Here is a 17205-nt window from a genome sequence, read left to right on the forward strand (position 1 = left end):
GATACAATGCAATCCCCAGGATTGCACTGCTGTGGGGGACAAAAGGGTGTTTTTTAAAAAAAATTACCTCCAGCTAGCTCTGGAGTCCTGGGAGGTCTGGGGGGTCTGTGGAACCCTCTGCAGAGGCTTAATTACAGAGACCTGGGGAGTTGTGTGGAGGGCTTCCCAGACTCCCTGGACCTTCCAGAACTCCAGCACTGGCTGAAGATAAGTAAAAAAAATCCCTCTCCCATCCTCAGCAGTAGCACGATGCTGCCGTCCCCCCTCCCAGCCCCTTAAAGGGACAGGGATAAGTGCTTCTCTGGCTGGTAGGTCATGACCCACCAGTTTGGGAGCGACTGTAATAAATTATAAGGAAGTTGGTAGTGATTTCCTGTATTGGAGAATAAAGAATGGAGCCAAAAAGGGAATCCGTGCCAATCGACTGCCTGAGGTAAATGCATTAATCAGCCCCCTGAATTAACTGGCCCTGTCCACACAGATCAAATAGCAACAAAACCACAGGTTTCCTTAAAACAGAAAATCAAATTTCATTTCTCATTTTCACTGAGAAATTGAATTAACTAAGAATTTCAGATCACCAACATAAAAGAATATAACAAACATGCCGTTCTATATATTGAGTCTTCATCTAAAGACATGCTTGTTATTATTTCAAAATAAAGAAAGCATTGTTAACAAAAATTGCCACCTTCTAATTAGAAACATAATAAAAAATCCTATTGCCCCTTTTCCTAAATAGGCGTGGTGTCTGGACCATGAGAACGTGAGGTGAGAGTGACTGTACCTCCCAAGGACCAGCTTTCGGGTTTCTTATCTGCAATTCATGCCCCTGTTTGGGAGAAAGGGTGGGACTCTGAATCTAACCGAATCACAACATATTACTGTCTCATTACCATTGATGGTATGAGATGAGGTATGGTAGTTCTTAGATGATGTATGGTAGTTCCTATCTTAGGTTTCTTTCTCTGTGGAGAGCAGCAGTGGCTCCATTCCTACCCGTCTGACCTTCTCCCTTGCTCATATCTCACTTTTTAAATACAATGTGAAGAGGAGATTTCACATTGGATCAGTCTGTTAGAATGACATACCAACATCTATTTAGTATCAGTCTTCATAAGAAAACCTCCCCATCAATATTCGTAAAGCTCCCACCTTAGCCCCATTAAAACTTCCTTCTAGACCTTCATCTCATATGAGGCCTACAAATCATTCCTTTCTTGCACTGATTAGGTAATGAATTGTGACTTCCAGTCTTCCATTACACTAGATTAGATCATCTTTCCTACCTTATCTATCTGTCCTCTCTCATACTTTTTGATATAATCAAGGACATCTCTTACGCCAGATTCAGAAGAGTGTACAGATGAATGCAGTTGTGCTTTAGTAATATATCCCTGCTTGAACGCAAGATGGAATTTTAATCCAAGTTTGGCTCTTTATGAGCCTGATCTTAAGGGTCAGTTCTAGCTACAAAAGCACTATTTTTTTATTTTTTATTTTTTGCATTGCTGCAGATAAAGGGGCAGCTAACGAAAACATGGGACAGCAGCAAAACTATCCAGCTGTGCTTCCATATTCCAATGAGAAAGTGCTGAATTTCATTTTTCATTGCCCTGTTACAGATGCAGCTCCGGGCTTGTAAAAAGAATCTGAACCATAAATCCAGATCAGGGTTGACTTCCTTGTCCTCCAGGATAGAAATATAGATAGTACTTGAGTATCCTACAATTAGAGACTTTTAGTTAGTCATACTTACTTTAAAGTCAAACCTTTTAGAACCTTCAGTGGAGCTAATATACATTTCGGAAATAGACCAATCATAAAGATACACCAGTGCACTGGAAGATCAACTAGATAAACATGTTATGGTAGAATGTGGCCACTCAACATGATCATGAACTTCTTCCTAGTGCCAGCCAGTACCGCAGTGTCATGGACCAGTACTCAATGATGACATCATCACCAAGTGACTCCAAGAACTGGGAGAAGAAGGGGAGGATCAGGCCCACGAGGGGGGTGAAGATGGCAGCAGCATCACATCCTGAACCCCTCTGCGAGCTCAGTGGCCCAACACTGGCCTCCTCAACTCTACACCCATTAAAACACGGACTCAGAGTTGAGAAGACCCATTGCAGCTGGCTGCTGTCTGCCTGGAGAAGGGAGTGAATATTCCCTCTCCCCAAGGAGACCCCAGTGGTAGCTGTGGCACCCACAGGATCCTATGGTTGCCATTTTGGCACCTCTGGAGCCCTGGGCACTGCCAGCTTCAGAATTGGGCCATGAGTTAGTCTATTTCTTGATTTTCCTATATCGGTTAATGTCTTTGCTGCTTTATTTATTGTCTTTAGAGTTTATTTGATTATACAACTTGATTATTATTTTTAATTTCGATTCTTACTGTATTTTATGGATTTAAAGATGGTTGTTAGTTCCCTTAGATGCCTTGTAACAAAGGGAAAAAGTTGGGGAATCCATTTTAAAAATTGGCATGTCCTTTATAGTAGGAAGAAGTCTTGTCTCATTTCTTTCCATTTCTCTGTTGACACTGCTCATAATTTAATAAGGCTTCATTTTATCTACCTCCACTTAAGGCCAGTCCTATCTGGGCCTTGCCCTGCCAGAACTCTCAATCTGCAGCACAAAGTCCTTTGTGGCAGCATAAGTGCAACACTGTCGCACGTTTCTGGGCTGCTGGGATAAGGAGCAGGCTGCCGAGGGTGCATCTTGGTGGCAAAGGCACATGCCAGATCTTATCCCTGTTTTTTCTAGCCTGCCCTGCACCTTTCCTCATCACAGACCAGCAAAATAGGTGGCACGGACCTAAGGAGACCCATAGGTGACCAGAAGGCCTAAGTAAAAGGTTCTTTCCTTACCTCTGTTGGCCTTCTGATCAGCCCCACACCACAACATGCAGCACACACTCCATTGGCAGGGCAGCATGCTGTTAATAATCTGTTAATAATCTTTTTCTCTAAACACCCCCCCCCCAAAAAAAAAAAAACACTTTAGTCTTTCCTGTGCTTCACCCCAATGATCAATATAATTGCCTTTTGCTTTATCTTTTGGAGCTCTACAATATGATTTTTGAGGTGGGTTGACTTCACATTATTGTAAAATATTCGTGCATAAATAACTTCCAGGAGAGTGGGGCCTATTTGCCTTTTGCAGCAAAGACAACAAGCTTATTTTGCAACAACTCTCATGGACTGGAACTAACTTCACACCATTCCATAAAAGCATGTATGAAAATAAATGAGCAAGTCTCTTAAGGTGCCTTGAGACTCACTGTTGCTATAAATAATAGAGACAAATGTTTGGTGAACAAAAGAAGTTGGGCTGTCATTTTTATTTTTTATTTTTGGAACAAGAAGATAAAATTTTGATTAAGAGGGTGGGGACGAGGGTGTTTTCAGAAATCTGGTACTTAGACATTAATTAAAATCATGACAAAGGGCAATAATTTTTTTTTTTATAGCAAGAGAAAAACATTCATCAAAATGAAGATGAATCTTGATTTTTTTCCCCCCCTGAAATGCCAGAATGCATTGATTTTGGGGGATATGTCCTTAGGCTTGCTGCAGTTTACTGTTGGCATGAGCAATATTATATCGTCCCCAGCATTCTAATATCAGTGTGGCAAATTCTTCATGCAGTCATCTCTCATCACCTTTCTTGCTCTCTTTAGTTTTTCAGGTATTAAAAAGGCAGGTTAAGAAGATAGATGATGATGGGGATTCCTCTGACTCTCAGGTTACAAATATCTTGATGCACTGATTGATAATCTTAAACGCAGACAAGTGAGTGGTTAAATTATAATATCGTTAAGAGTGATAAAGGATGTGCCCTGTCATGGAAACCAAATAAGAGATGGCCCCAGGCCTGCCACATTTATCACCATCATCAGTCAGGCCAAGGCTGTCCTGCCATCCTGGGGATGACAATGAAGGACCAGCTCCCCTGCTGGAGGGAATGTTATTTATTTAAAATATGTATGTCCTGTCTTTCCCCTCCCCATCAGGAGTGCCCAAGGTGGCTTTTCTATATTTTTAGCAGCGTACAAAACTAAAAAGAGGGTTGCTGCTTTTTCCTCCGCTTCATCCTCTTTGGATAGTTGATACCTCTCTAGGAGGCAGTAGCATCATGAAGGTGGCTGATGCAGACTGTTCCAGCTGCCACACCTTGGGGCGGAGGGTGATGAGAAGGCCACCTAAGCCCCTGTAAAGAGGAGATCCATGCTGCATTTGGGCCTTCCAGCCTGCCTATGGCTCTGAATGGCTGCCAATTGTGCTTCTCCCCCCCCCCCCAAGCACTTGACAGTGGCACAATGATGCAATGACACAGGCTGTGAAAGTCCTATTGACTTGAACATGTTTTTGTTAATTTGGATCTTTTACCTATACCCATTAGGGATTGCTCCCCTAATCCTCCAAGATGAGTATAAATCCAGGTGGATTAAAGGGCTGGAACGAAAACTGTCCTCTCTCGGATTTTTCATGCCATTTTTGTTTGACATGGGACTGACTCAGGCAGGAGTTAGGATTAAGCAGCGGATCTTTGACATAGAGTGCCAGGAAGACCTTAATAATATCAGAAAGTTTTGTATCAAGGAGGAGCTCAGATCTATAGCTGCCCCAGCTCCCTACCTTTTCCAGTTAGAAATCCCAAGCCACAGAAGGGCGTTTACATTGGGGCAGTGTCATAGTTTGCCCTCAGCTGTAGTGGAAGGATGCTTTCGGAAGGTCCCATTTTTGGAGTGACTGTGTCCTTGTGGGGCAAACCAACCAGAAACCACCAGTCACGTTTTGCTTGATTGCATTTTTTATAAGGATATACCATTATCTCTTATCTTCCCATTGTTAGAAGAGCTCACCAAATGCCCAGGTCAAGATTATAGTCATGCTCTTCTATAAGATGCAAATCCAGAGGTAACGCGGAGGGTGGCTAAATTTTTAGCCGCTGCAGTTAGCATCAGGAGGAAGAGAGCGGATTGTGGCCTTCCAGGTTGCTCATAGAGGAGTATTTATATAATGAGGAAGTTTTTAATTCAATATGGACTAGAAGACTTTCAGATGTACCTTCCTCAGTTACTGTACTCCGTTCAATCCACAATAATTAGACCAAACTTAGTCTTATCTAAACTTAGGTCTATTAATTGTTAGGTCTATTAATTGTTATTAATTGAATACTGGGCAAATCTCTCACGAAAGCCCTTGACTTCCAACGAGTGAACTTCCCTCAAATGAGGAGGCTGGTTAGAAGGAGGTTGAAAGGGAAGGTAAAAAGTCTCCAATCTCTACAGAGTGCATGGAGGTTGCTCAAATCAACAGTAATAGAGGCCCAGCGGAAGTGTATACTGCAAAGGAAGAAGGGCTCGACTAAGTCCAGGAGGGTGCCCACATGGCTAACCAGCCAAGTTAGAGAGGCCATAAAGGGCAAGGAAACTTCCTTCCGTAAATGGAAGTCTTGCCCTAATGAGGAGAATAAAAAGGAACATAAACTGTGGCAAAAGAAATGTAAGAAGGTGATACGGGAGGCCACGAGAAACTATGAGGAACACATCGCCAGCAGCATTAAGGGGAATAATAAAAGCTTCTTCAAATATGTTAGAAGCAGGAAACCCGCCAGAGAAGCGGTTGGCCCTCTGGATGGTGAGGGGAGAGCGGAGTGACTTGAAGCCACTCTGCTCTGCTCGGGTATGGGGGCTAAGATCGGGCATAACAGCCAGGTCCCAGTCCCACCTACAGCTCCCTGCCTGCCTGCCCACCCCCGGGGCAGCCCACTGCCTACCCTCCCGCCACTCCAGAACACCTCCCTCCCACCTCTTCCCTGCCCTCCACAGAGCCTTGTGTCAGCTGAGCTTGGCTGTGTAGGTGAACAAGCTCCCGAAACTGGCCAATCTCATAAGAACAAAACACTCCTTCTTAGCCCCCTAAAGGCAACCAAATAATCTCAGATTTATTTCAAGGCAGGAGAGAGGGTCTGCTTTCCATGTTGCAGTGAGAATGCTGCTCAGTTTAGGGAGCAACAATAATAGATATCACCCAAATTTCATGCTAACCAATGAGTTGTCTCATTCCCCAACCTTCCCCCTTGCCCATGCAGGGTGAGGGCTTTGGCAAATGCATGCACACTCTACAGAGGCAGAAAAGCGACGTTCCACAGGTGATTCTGATGGGGTTCAGGGAATGTGATTCTGAAGAGGGAGAGTTGAAGAGGGGCAGGAGGTCTGGCCTAGAGGGTAGAGCCTCCATTAGCCCGAAGATAACATCTGAAGGTTGCCAGTTCGAGGCCACTGGCAGCTCCGTGAATGGTGAGACCTTGAAGCAGCTGACAAACCTAGCCAAGTTATTCCACCTGTTCTTTGGTGTGAGCGAAGAAGTGTCTTGGCTGCCCTTCAAGTGAGAGATGAAGAGGCTGCTTGTCAGCTAGCATGGGAGGCAACTGGGGGCCAGAAGTGATACCAGACAGTGAAAGATCCAACTGAAATGTTGTGTGGTACTTGAAAGAGAACATTTCTGTTATTGTAAAAATCCCCTTGGGGGTTAAGAGAAAGCCTGCCTATGTGAACTGCCTTGAATAAAATCAGAGGAGTAATCTGATGACCAGAAGGCAGTATATAAATACCAGTATTATTATTGAAGCATTACAGATGAATAGAGCAAGTGAACAGAGCGAGAGGCAGAACCACCTCAGAGTGGCAGCCTCCTGTCCTGACTTACTTATGTCCAGCAATAGCAGTGAAAGAGACATTACAGCTGCTTCCCCATGCTGGGGTGATATAAATGCAGTTAGTTTGCACAAGAGGGGAAAAAAAAAAACTTGTGTGCACCAATAAGGAGAAAGTGTTACACAGCAGCTATTTTTTCCTTCCTGCCCTTGGCATTTAGCTAGTCCGTGTCTCCAAAATCCTTGAGATAATCATTACTGCAGAGCTCAGGTGTCATATGAAACAATTTTATAAGGAGTGCAGGAGCTGAAAGAGCCAGCAGTTTCGGAACCCAGCCAACTCAGTATGCCTGTTCAGCTGCCTTTGCGGCCCCCTCTCTTGAGCCAGGGACACAGTTGGAGGCCCTGGAGCAATCGCAGGAAAAGGGAGCCGCAGGACTGCCCTGGAGGAAGTAGAAAGGGCTGTGGATTGGCTTTCCTGACCTGGTACATGCTGAGGATATGTTGCCAGGATCAGATGAGACTGAATAGAGAACCCCCACATGTGGCTGGGAATTAACTGGATACAATATTGTAATTCAAATGCAGCAGTGGTTCATTATGTCCCTTTTCTTGGGGTGAACTGAATATGACCACAGGTGCCACAGGCATGTTCCCTTGTCAACAGCCTTATCCCTTCTGGAGAAAGGTCTGGCAAAGTGCGGAGGGCTTCCACTCATTAAGGATGGCAGCTCCTGCACCTCCTTCTATGCTGAACTCTATGGCGGGGGGATGCAAAACTACCCATGTTGAACTCTACGGGGGTGTGTGCAAAACTACTCAGGGGATTAGTCTCCCTTTGAGAAACTATGTCATCCTGATTGTTGAGAACAGATCTGGCGAGGGGAGTATAAGGACAAACGGTGCAATCCTAGAAATGCTTTGGGCCGGCACAAGTCCCTTGTGCCAGCCCAGGAGGGTTGCAAACATGCTGTAAGGTACATTTGTGCCTCTTCAAGAGGAAGCCAGGCCGGCGATCTGAGAAGTGCCAGCCTGCAGAGGCTGATGCAAGCCTCCAGGCCGGCTTCCTCTCTGAGGCTTGTGTCGGCCCAGCTGGGCTGACACAAACCACAAAGGTAGGTGGGAGGGAGACGGGGGAAGCAAGGAGGAGGCAGGAGGGAGGCATTCCAGGGTGGGGGGAGGGCGGGGAGGGGCGGCCCCGGGGCGGGCAAGGAGAGGGAGGTGGGGCTGGGATCAGGCAGTTATGCTGGATCCCAACCCTCGTTCCTGGGGAGAACAGAGCGGCTTCAAGCCGCTCCGCTCTCCTTGGACTTGTGCCACCTCCAGAAGGTGCGCAAGTCCAAGGAAACCCATAGGAGACAGCAGCCCTTACCCAGGGTAAGGGGAAAAGTTACCCCTTGCCTCTGGCTAAGCCACTTCTGGCCACTATCCTGTGCTGGATACAGCGCAAGCCTCTTGGCTTGCCTGTTCGAGTGCAGAATAAGATTGCATCCTTAATTAGTCTACTTCCTTTGGGAAATGTGATGGGTGCAGCGAGTGAGGGCTTTGGTCTTGATTAAATACCCATGTATGATACACTGGACCTTTGTGGACCATTCTAGCTAGTTTCTCCTGAGAATCAGAGTGATAGATTGGCAGAAACTTGTGGTGACCAATCAGCTTGGGTAGCTCTAGTGAGCAAGTGTGTGATTTAGCTGAAGAAAATCATTTTTAACATAGTCCCAAGGGCAACATCCATTCCTCCACCTGTGCACAGGGTTGGTTTTTTCCCCCCACTTCACACTGCAATCGATCAAATTCCTATGTTTTCTGAACCTCATTGATTGTTGTTGGCATCAGCTCCCAGTGTCCCAATGTGGGGAAGGGTACCTATAGGTACAATCCAAAGGATGACAATCCAAAGGGCACAAAGGACAGCTCTCAGAAAGCAGAAACCTGACATAAAACAACAACCCAGGCCCATGGAAAAGCCTTTTGCACACCCACACGATCCTCTTTGGATTTCAGCCATTTGCCTGCTTTATTAAGCTTTTTAGGTCTGAGAATAGAGTAGCAGATATTCTGAAAGCAATCGTTTACATTCTTTCCAGTTTATCAAACCCTCACAGCCAGTTTATATTCCAACATTTCCCCCCTGTACTTTATATGTGCAATGATGTGTTGCATAGATTATTTTCTATGGACTTTTCTTCTATAATTTGCAAGGTTTTTACTCCATGCTACAATAAACTCAGTCCTGCGTTTCTGAACCAAATGTGCCGTGCTGTTGATTGCAGCCAGAGCCCACCTTCCTGACGCAGTAGGATGCCAAGTCTGCTGCCAGACCATGCGAGGAGAAAGCAGGAAAAAAAATGCACTTATGGCACACATAGATAAGTACAGACATAATAATCCATTTCTTAGATCCTGATGTCTTAGGAGAACTATTCTTTGGGACTATCAAGGTCTTGGTCCCAGCATGTTCCACTGAATTATTGCTCCAATTTGCTTACAACAGGGAGTTTCATCATTTTGAACCTCCTCTAAGACAGCCCAGCTAAATGGATCATAAAGTCTGTCTTCTGCCATACTTCTGTGAATATACAGCTTACAGCTTGCATTGGAAACTCACAGCCACTGGATGGAATTTAGGCCCATCTTTTGTTGCCTGCCTTTGTTCTTGAGTCTCCCAGACCCTTTTCACAGTTCCAGGTTGGGCCACAGCCCACTGGTGCAACTGATGACACCATGTTCTGTTGTTATAGAATTCTCCATTCTTATATTGGGCATTTGATCCATGTCTTTTCATCCAGGATAATGTCAGAAAAACATGATGCCTCAAAATATTTTTAAAGCCAATTCTTGTTCCTTTTCACTTTCTCCTCTTTCTGTCCCCTCTTCAGGAAAAAACCACATGGCAAGCAGAATTTTCCAAAGGAGATCTCAGCCTATAAACGGATGCCTGGACCTAAAACAACATGACGCAACATTGTGACATTCTGCTATGTAAAATAAGTCTAACAAAATAACAAAGGAATTGTGACCCCAGAAAGCACCTATCAATGTGAAACACAATATCATATTCCACTTTAACAACTTCTCTCCCCATCAAAAGAGGAGTGTGTGTATTTTTCTATCTATCTTATACTTATGGAGTGTGGGAGTCAGGTAATGTGATTGACATGGCAGTTCCTCAGCTGTTCTTTAAAATGTTTTGGACATGCCTTTCAGGCATAAATTCTGATTATTACACTCAAGATTGTGAACCTGAAGAAAGCATTCTTGTGAGTGAGTGAGTGAGTTTTTACAAGCCATGGGTAATAACTTGGTTCTGATAAACTACGTTGCTACCTCACTTCTCTTCCCCTTACATCATAATGATTCTCCAAGAACTTAGGGGCATTCTTGCCTCCATAACGCCTCCCTGCTTCCCACACATGGGGGAAGCATGGCTTCCCACTCATTGCATGGCTCCTCCCCTCCCATGTGTCACTGCTGCATGTCAAGGTCTTGTCAAAGGCAATTGGAGGAGCTGACATGTAGGAAGTCCTTTGAGTGCTGCCATGTGTTGCTGCAACCTTCCTGTGCAATTCTGTTTTCTGCTAGTGAAGAACCTGACCTAGTCTGAGATTCACTGGTCACTGTTAGGGGCTATGTAGGACAGTTTTGTTTTACTCCAGATTGGCATGAGAGTGGAATTTTTGTTTTTCCCTAGCCTGGATTGATATACCATGACTGGCAGGTATACAAAGGAAGAGGAGTAGGGATCCAATGCCTGCCCTTAGGGAGGGAAAAGCAGAACTGACCTCCATGGCTTGGGAATGCAGGCTGGTAAACCTTTAGGCTTGAAAAGGCTGCCTGGCTTGGGGTAGGCGGAACAGTCAGCTTCCTTGACCCCCTTTACAAAGGATGGCAGTGATAAAGCTGGGAGACCTGCAAGGTGATCATGGGTTTGGATCGCCTTAGTGCTTTTGCCCTAATTGAGCTTTTGCCCTAATTTTGTCATTGAGGAAAAGAGGAGAGCTCAAGCAGCACACAAGGCCTGTCCCAGTGCGCGCAACCTGCAGGTCCTCCGAGCTGCTCGCAGCAAAGTCCAGCAGACTGCCAGGAGATGTGCTAATGACTACTGGCTTCAGCTCTGCTCCCAGATACAGGTAACAGCTGACACAGGCAACATCAAGGGGATGTATGACGGTATCAAGCAGGCCCTAGGTCCAACACAGAAGAAAATTGCCCCTCTGAAGTCTGCCACAGGCGAGGTCATCCAGGATCGGGCGCAGCAGATGGAATGCTGGGTGCAGCACTACTCTGAGCTATATTCCAGAGAAAATGTAGTCACCGAAGAAGCGCTGAACAACATTGAGTGCCTGCCTTTGCTGGAGGAGCTTGACAGTGAACCAACCCTAGAAGAACTTCACGTGGCCCTGGACTCCCTTGCCTTTGGCAAGGCACCTGGAAAAGACAGCATCCCTGCTGAAGTCCTAAAGTGCTGCAAAGAGATCATCGCTACTGAGCTGCATGAAATCCTCTGTCTCTGCTGGAGAGAAGGTGAAGTACCTCAAGACATGAGGGATGCAAACATCATCACTCTGTACAAGAACAAAGGTGACAGGGGTGGCTGCAACAACTACTGTGGCATCTCTCTCCTTAGCGTTGTAGGAAAGTTGTTTGCCCGAGTTGCACTAAAGAGGCTCCAGGTACTTGCAGAGAGCGTTTATCCAGAATCACAGTGCGGATTCCGAGCCAGCAGGTCCACCACTGATATGGTATTCTCCCTTAGACAACTGCAGGAGAAATGCAGGGAACAACAACAGCCACTCTTTATAGCCTTCATAGATCTCATGAAGGCTTTTGACCTGGTCAGCAGGGCCGGCCTCTTCAAGATTCTCCCCAAGATCGGATGTCCACCCAGGCTCCTCAGCATCATCAGATCCTTCCACAAGGACATGAAGGGCACTGTTGTCTTCGATGGCTCCACATCAGTCCCCTTTGACATCCGAAGCGGCGTGAAGCAGGGCTGTGTTCTTGCGCCAACCTTGTTTGGGATTTTCTTCGCTGTCCTGCTGAAGCAGGCCTTTGGAACTGCAACAGAAGGCATCTATCTCCGGACCAGATCAGATGGAAAGCTCTTCAACCTCTCCATACTGAGAGCAAAGTCCAAAGTCCAGCTGAAATGTCTTCGTGACTTCCTCTTTGCCAATGATGCAGCTGTCACTACCCACTCTGCCAAAAATCTCCAGCAGCTCATGGACTGTTTTAGCAAGGCCTGTCAAGATTTTGGACTGACGATCAGCCTAAAGAAAACACAGGTGGACTCACCTCCCTGCATTACAATCTCTGAGCATGAACTGGAGATTATCCATGACTTTGTGTACCTTGGCTCAACGATCTCCGACACTCTTCCTCTCAATACCGAGCTAAACAAACGCATTGGTAAAGCAGCTACCACATTTTCCAGACTCACAAAGATAGTCTGGTCCAACAAGAAGCTGACAGAACATACCAAGATCCAGGTCTACAGAGCTTGCGTCCTGAGTACACTTCTGTACTGCAGCGAGTCATGGACTCTTAGCTCACAACAGGAGAGGAAACTGAACGCTTTCCACATGCGCCGCCTCCGACGCATCCTCGGCATCACCTGGCAGGACAAAGTTCCTAACAACACAGTCCTGGAACGTGCTGGAATCCCTAGCATGTATGCACTGCTGAAACAGAGACGCCTGCGTTGGCTCGGTCATGTCGTGAGAATGGATGATGGCCGGATCCCAAAGGATCTCCTCTATGGAGAACTCGTGCAAGGAAAGCGCCCTATAGGTAGACCACAGCTGCGATACAAGGACATCTGCAAGAGGGATCTGAAGGCCTTAGGGATGGACCTCAACAAGTGGGAAACCCTGGCCTCTGAGCGGTTCGCTTGGAGGCAGGCTGTGCAGCATGGCCTTTCCCAGTTTGAAGAGACACTTTGCCAGCAGTCTGAGGCAAAGAGGCAAAGATGGAAGGCCCATAGCCAGGGAGACAAACCAGGGACAGACTGCACTTGCTCCCGGTGTGGAAGGGATTGTCACTCCCGGATTGGCCTTTTCAGCCACACTAGATGCTGTGCCAGAACCACCTTTCAGAGCGCGATACCATAGTCTTTCGAGACTGAAGGTTGCCAATACAAAGTGCTTTTGCCCAAAGGAAGCTTTGGCAGGATAGCAGTCTCCTCCAGGTTAGGTGTCCACACTTGGGAGTGGAGTATCCCAAACAGAACCTGCTGAATTTACTGATTTGTCTGCCATTATGATAAATAAACATGGCCATGATTTTCACCAAAATTCAGTGTCATGTGTGCAACTGCGGGGGAATTCCTGGGCAACTTGACTTTCACTTCCTTTTCATTCTCCCACAGTTTGTCTGCAAATCTAGGCTCCTATAAGGAACACTAAAACTCATACTTCCCCAATAATTCCTTGCCTTTAGGTCATCTGAATGCCATCCCCTTTAACACCTGCTTCCCAACTCTCTGGGAAGTCCTTCCATGTCTGCTGGAAGTCTGCCCTTCTGTGAAGTCACAGAAGGGCAGGCACCCTGTCAATTGCTTTCTCTAGTCTCCTTCCCCACTGTACAGAAAAGCTAGTCTTGCAAGATTCAGTTCATAATGCTCTTCTCTAACTGGCTTTTCAGGACATCTCCCCCTGCCCTCCACACCATCACAATGCACTCTCTTATTTCCTCTCTGAAACCTTAGTTTCAGGGAAGGCTTTGGTTTTTTTTTGTTTTTTTTTAACCTCTGCCTGCTTTTTTGAAAAGATATTATATTCTATTGCTTCTACTTGATTGTATTGCTTTTCTCTGCCACTAATATTGTAATTAATTCCCCAATAAGCCTTGTTTTAGTTACTCTTGACTCCTGCCTCTGCTTTTAACCCTTTAAGTGCCAATGCACAGTGTGTAGATATGCCACAAGTAAATGGTTAAAGACCCTCAAACATGTGTCATAGGAAGCATGTACATGTTAATGCACATATCCTAGAGCAGGGGTCTCTAAACTTTTTGGCCAAAGGGCCGCATCAAATAGCAGGTACAGTGTTGAGGGCCGGGGGGGGGGGAAATTAAATAATAAAATTTAAATACATTAAAGATGGAACTTAGATGAATTAATAAATGAATTGGTTCAAATACCCAGGATTTCTCCAAGTACCAACACAGCCCAAGAAATAAAGCACACACTTCAATGGCCCCCATTCCCCCAACCCAGAAGCACAACTCCAGTTGTGTTTGGTCAACTGGGCCAGAGGCTCTTGGGGGATCAGAGGCTGGCCTTGGGCTAGATAGAGGCTGGCCGCGGGCCACATCTGGCCCCCAGGCTGGGGTTTGGAGACTCCTGTCCTAGAGCATGGACAAGAACACTGGCAGTAGGCAGGTGTCTCTTCCAGACAGAAAGGAGGGCTACCATTAGCTTCACATATGAACCTTATCTTGACAGCATGCTTTCTGAAATCTGAATTCTAATTTACATTACTGCTTATTCACTGGCAGATTCCTATTTCTCAAGAGAGGCTAATCTACAAGACAGGCCAATGCCTCAGTGCACAAGCTGTTTCTTACCTCTTCAACAAACATTATTATATTCAGAAAGCCAGAAAGCATAGATGAGCCCTGATTTACTTTTCCTTATGAAGGTATTTAAGACAAATGGGCAACAGATGGCCTGCACAAAAGGAAAATAAGACAGTTAAACTAAGCCAAATTTACAGATTCTAAGGGAAAAGTTATTTTGTAATTAAAGAAAAGCACACACACAATACTGAGACACAAGATAGACAGATGTAGATGTGGAAGATTACTGACTATTCTCTTTCAAAACATGGCTTTACAGGTGTTCTCGTATTTAAGATATACTTTTCAAGTGGCTTTTCCCCCCTCCTGTTGTAGTGACCTACATAAAACCTGCAGTTGCTTTGTGAGGTAGGCACTGCAGGCAGAAAGAGGTTATTTGCTTTGTCGTCGGTGGTGTCTTTGTTATGAAAGAATGAGACTCCAGCTTTGTCATCTGTTTATAGGAGTTCAGGCCTCCAATGTATAGCAGTCTGATCACAGGAACAGGGGAATGCTCAGAACAGATCCACTCACGTACAAGTAGCTGTGTATCTGCACAGTTAACAGAAATCGGCACTAAGCAATGAAGCAATTTTTCATAGAACCACAGCAGATTATACCGGCAAATGAGTGCCGAGTCCAAACGGAGGATGCATTTCAGGAACATTTTAAACCACCCACCCACCCACACAAAATGAGTCCTCTCAGTTTAGAAAAATGCTGCACCCTTTGGTAAAAGCCTGAAAGCCACGATGATTCTCTTCTTCTGATCTATCCACACTATGAAAGGGTTTGGAGCAGTCTTCTCCTCCACAGTCGTCCTGCTCAGCCTGGACTTTACACATGCATGCCAGAGACTCCCAGCCTCTCGTGAGACATCTGGGGCTTTTTGCTCTCCCATTGTCCCTGGGCTGTTTTCGGCAACAGCACAGACAGCAGCCATAGCACAATCTTCATTCAGATTCATTCAGCTGTTCCCCTTCCACTTTGTCCACCAAGATGTTGAGACAGGACCCAGACTTTGCTATTTAGTCACAATCAAGAGATGTTTTTTCTGAGCTTGATTGTCAAAAGAAGAGAGAAGCCATGGGAATGATGCATTCAATTATTATTCACATGGGGTTCATTTTTGCTTTGAAATGTAGAAGATTCAAACACTGCAACAGAATACTGACAATTATTTTAATTGTGGACAGAATAATAAATCATGAAATATCACCATGCATTCGCTTTGCTTAATGAGTGGAGAGCTTGTATTATTATTTTTTTTTCTGGAAACACAAGTACTGTATAGACAATTTAAATCTTCATTCAATGAAATGCCTTCTCTAAGGGTGGGTATGGAATTTCTGCTGCAGCTCCAACCCTAAGCCGAGGGACATGGCTTAAAATCATTACATGCTCTCTTTAGCTTCACTTGCAGAAAGCTTATCTGAAGATTTGTAGGTCACCTTAAACAAGGTAAGTGCTTCACTGAGATTATTTGGGGGAGCCATTGAACTACTGCTGGACTATGAATAATGTGATCTCTTAGTGTGCTCATGTCAACTCTCTTTTGCACCTTTTCCATTTCCACTATGTCTTTTTTGAGATGCGGCGACCAGAACTGGACACAATACTCCAGGTGTGGCCTTACCATAGATTTGTACAACGGCATTATAATATTAGCCGTTTTGTTCTCAATACCCTTCCTAATGATCCCAAGCATAGAATTGGCCTTCTTCACTGCCGCCGCACATTGGGACGACACTTTCATCGACCTGTCCACCACCACCCCAAGATCTCTCTCTTGATCTGTCACAGACAGCTCAGAACCCATCAGCCTATATCTAAAGTTTTGATTTTTTACCCCAATGTGCATGACTTTACACTTACTGACATTGAAGCGCATCTGCCATTTTGCTGCCCATTCTGCCAGTCTGGAGAGATCCTTCTGGAGCTCCTCACAATCACTTCTGGTCTTCACCACTCGGAAAAGTTTGGTGTCGTCTGCAAACTTAGCCACTTCACTGCTCAACCCTGTCTCCAGGTCATTTATGAAGAGGTTGAAAAGCACAGGTCCCAGGACAGATCCTTGGGGCACACCGCTTTTCACCTCTCTCCATTGTGAAAATTGCCCATTGAGAACACTACTCTCTGTTTCCTGGCCTCCAACCAGTTCTCAATCCATGAGAGGACCTGTCCTCTAATTCCCTGACTGTGGAGTTTTTTCAGTAGCCTTTGGTGAGGGACCGTGTCAAACGCCTTCTGAAAGTCCAGATATATAATGTCCACGGGTTCTCCCACATCCACATGCCTGTTGACCTTTTCAAAGGTTATAAGGTTAACCTTTGAAAGGTTCGTGAGGCAAGACTTACCCTTACAGAAGCCATGCTGTCTCTCCTTCAGCAAGGCCTGTTCGTCTATGTGTTTTGAGATCCTATCTTTGATGAGGCATTCCACCATCTTACCCGGTATGCATGTTAGGCTGACTGGCCTATAGTTTCCCGGGTCTCCCCTCTTTCTCTTTTTAAAAATAGGTGTGACATTTGCTATCCTCCAATCCTCTGGCACTGTGGCCGTTTTGAGGGACAAGTTGCATATTTTAGTCAAGAGATCTGCAACTTCATTCTTCAATTCCTTAATAACTCTTGGGTGGATGCCATCAGGGCCCGGTGACTTATTGAGCTTTAATTTATCAATGAGGTCTGAAACATCTTCTCTTTTAACCTCTATCTGACTTAACTCCTCGGTCAGGAGGGGCCGTTCGGGCAGCGGTATCTGCCCGAGGTCTTCTGCCGTGAAGACAGATGCAAAGAACTCATTTAATTTCTCTGCCATCTCTAAGTCTCCTTTTATCTCCCCTTTCCCTCCCTCACCATCCAGAGGGCCAACCGCTTCTCTGGCGGGTTTCCTGCTTCTAACAAATTTGAAGAAGCTTTTATTATTCCCCTTAATGTTGCTGGCCATGCGATCCTCATAGTCTCGCTTGGCCTC

This window comes from Tiliqua scincoides, chromosome 4, assembly GCF_035046505.1.
Source record: "Tiliqua scincoides isolate rTilSci1 chromosome 4, rTilSci1.hap2, whole genome shotgun sequence".
NCBI classification, from domain to species: Eukaryota; Metazoa; Chordata; class Lepidosauria; order Squamata; family Scincidae; genus Tiliqua; species Tiliqua scincoides.